We start from the raw sequence: 3,462 nt of genomic DNA on the forward strand, positions 1-3,462 counted from the left end.
CTCTTCATGGAAGAGAATGAATAAAGTTAATTTCCGCCGTTGGGGTGTTCTTTTGCTACTTTTGTATGCATTTATGATTACGAGAATAACGAAATATGAAAAATGAGTGGAAAATAAGGGAGTTCTTCTGCTACTTTTGTATGCATTTATGATTACGAGAATAATGAAATATGAAAAATGAGTGGAAAATAAGCGAATTCGGAGATAGAAAATTGGCTTGGACTTGGCAGGGTGGATAAGACAGTAACATGTAGGGTTAAAGAGATTGAAATAGGCTGATATCTTTTAGCCTTTAAAAAGGAAACGGTTGGCCCTCAACTTTTCATTGTGTCGCACATTCATAAAGCTATCGTGAAAAACGTGCCCTTCAGAACCAGTATTTAATATCATATAATTTATGCTACAATGACACAGTAAAATAGCAACCGTCCGATGGCCTTTTAATAGAGTAAAAGTTTAGAAGTGGGAACCCATATAAAACCATATTCAACAATAGCCAATGGAAGATCTAGATTTTCTAGTTCATAAAAGTGTCCAAATCCAAAATGGTACAGAAAACACCAACTTTAAAAAGACAATAGTAAAACAAACAGTTCTAAAACCATCCAACATTTCCATTTTCTGAACCACTCCTACCTCCCTCACAGTAAAGCTATCATCAATCAAGGTAATTGCACTTGTGCTAGCAGTTGTACAGTTGGAAAATAAGGGATTGAAGAAGAAACAATAATAAAATTATAGAAACAAAATGAATAGAAATCACGAAATACGTCAAGAATGAATTTGAGGTTTAAACACGGGATCGTTGTCTTCAAACTATATTTGCCCCTTCTCGGAATTGAATGAGATGCTTAAGGGTTTTGGCAAACGGTTTGTAGGATTATATCAAACCTTATAAAGGATTTAACACCAAAGCACAAGTGCAATTCTTCAAAATTTTAAGAACACAAAAGAGATTTTGAATATGAATGTAAATCAATAGTTTGACTCAATATAGAATGATAAATGGATCTCAAGATATTTTCAATGATTCTAATAATGTTTGTATTAATCATTCATCGCCTATTTATAAGTCTCAATCAATGCATCACGAAATGGTGCCAAAACAAGATAAAAAGTGGCAACTTTTAATCCAAAACGGTTCCCAAGTTTCAAATTGAAAAATCAGCCAACGGCTTTTTTTTAACACTATGCTTACGCATAGTATAAACCGTGCGTAAGCATAATAGAAGCAAAATTTAATTTTGATTTTGCCAAAACACATCTCGTGTACGCACAAAATTAAGTCTGTGCGTACGCATGGGCAAAAATCAAATATTACATTTTTCAATTTCTTTTGATTCTACCAATTCCACAATTGAGCCAACAATTAGTCCATTTTCATTCCATTGATTTTGAACAAATATTCAACAATCCACCAATTGTTCAAAATCAATACGATCACATATTCAAAAAGACGACACTTATGCATAAAGATTAGATATCTTTCGATTTGAATCTAACCACAATGTAATTCAAATAAAGTAAAGTCGAAATTAGAGGTAGCATGGAAGTTTTGAACCAATTATTCCTTGTGATAATACCGATAAGAACACAAACATAAGTATCACGTGTTCTTAAGTTCCTCAATTCGCTTAGCGCTTTTATGACCTTGCGCTTATCCTATTCAATGAACTTTTAAGAGAGAAACTCCAACTCTCTATTAAGGTGGCACCACCTTGAAATTCATTTATGTGAAGTTCTTCCAGTACCTTTGTTACTTTTAGATGTACTTATGAGTTAGCACTGAACTTCATTAGGAGTTTTAAGCTCAACCCTTACTTCAGTAACAACCAACATTATTTAATTAGGGTCATTGCGAATTTAAATAATGCTACAACCATTCACCTATTGAATGACTTGTTGTTACCCTTTGAACCCGTGGATTACTTTTTGAGTAAAGACAGGTAGGGTTGCCGTTATTGGTGGACCTTTTTAATTAAGGAGTTTCAGTCTCATCCTACTCGAAGTAGACGCCACTAAATCTCTATTTAGTGCTTTAGTTAAAGGATTCGCTAAATTCTCAATTGACCTTACATAATTTAGGAAAATTATTCCATCTTTGATTAATTTACTTATGTAGTCATCTCTCAGACTCATATGTCTGGATTTTCCATTGTATACCTCGTTATATGCCTTTGCTAATGTAGCTTGACTATCACACATGATAGGTATTGAAGAGATATTTTTCGATCCCAAAGGTATTTCATATAAGAGATCCTTAAGCCACTCGGCCTCTTTCCTGGTATCCGATAAAGCTACAAATTCAGATTTCATAGTCGAGTGTGTTGTACATGTTTGTTTTTTTTATTTCCAAGAAACAGCACCTCCTCTAAGAGTGAATACCTAATCCGAAGTGGATTTACTTTCACCCGTGCTAGATATACAACTAGTATCGGTAAATCCTTCCAATATCGCCGAGAATTTAGTATATTGTAAGCCCAAGTTCTTGGTTTTCTTTAAGCATTCAAAAACTCTCGCAATAGCCTTCCAATGATCATTACTCGGATTGCTAGTAAACGTACTAAGTTTACTTATTGCATAAGATATATCTGGTCTTGTGTATTGAACAACATACATAAGACTCCTTATAGCACTTGCATATTCCAATTGAACAATCGCCCTTCCATCATTCTTTATTAGTTTTGAACTTTGATCAATCGGGGTACTACATTCCTTTATGTTCAAATATTTGAACTTATTTATCACATTTTCAATATAATGTGATTGACTTAGATGGTAACCCCCACTAGTCTTTGTGACTTTGATACCTAAAATGGTATCCACTTGTCCAAGATCCTTCATCTTGAATGCGGAAAAAAGAAACATTTTTGTTTCTTCTATTTCGTCCATGTGATTACTCATAATCAGCATGTCGTCAACATACAAGCATATAAATGTCACATAATCATCACAAATTTTAGAATATAAACATTTATCAACACTATTATGTTTAAACCCGAATGATATTTTTGTTAAGTCAAACTTCTCATACCATTTCTTAGATGTTTGCTTCAGATCATATAAAGATTTCTCATCAACTTACACACTTTATGTTCATTTTCAGGTATGGCAAACCCTTCGGGTTGTTCCATATAGACGTTCTCATCGAGATCTCCGTTTAGGAATGCCATCTTGACATTCATTTGATAAAATGTAAGTCATATATTGAAGTCAAAGCGAATAATATCGTAATCGATGTTATTCTAGCAACCGATGCATAAGTATCAAAATAGTCGATTCCTTCCTTTTGTCGACATTCTTTAACTACTAATCTAGCCTTGAAGGTATTTAAAGATCCATCAACATTATATTTTCTCCTAAATACCCATTTGCATCCAATAGGTTTGGATCCCGGTGGTAAATCAACAAGTTCCCAAGTATTATTGGACATTATCAAATCCATTTCGTCCTTAATTGCAT

General features: G+C 33.6%; 1 pseudogene; it reads right to left on the reverse strand.

Annotated features, from left to right (window-relative positions):
• Positions 1-2,346: 2,346 nt before the first annotated feature.
• LOC111406423 overlaps positions 2,347-3,462 on the reverse strand; it is a 5,815-nt pseudogene continuing 4,699 nt past the window's right edge.

Source organism: Olea europaea, chromosome 12 (genome assembly GCF_002742605.1).
Source record: "Olea europaea var. sylvestris chromosome 12, O_europaea_v1, whole genome shotgun sequence".
Classification (NCBI taxonomy): domain Eukaryota; kingdom Viridiplantae; phylum Streptophyta; class Magnoliopsida; order Lamiales; family Oleaceae; genus Olea; species Olea europaea.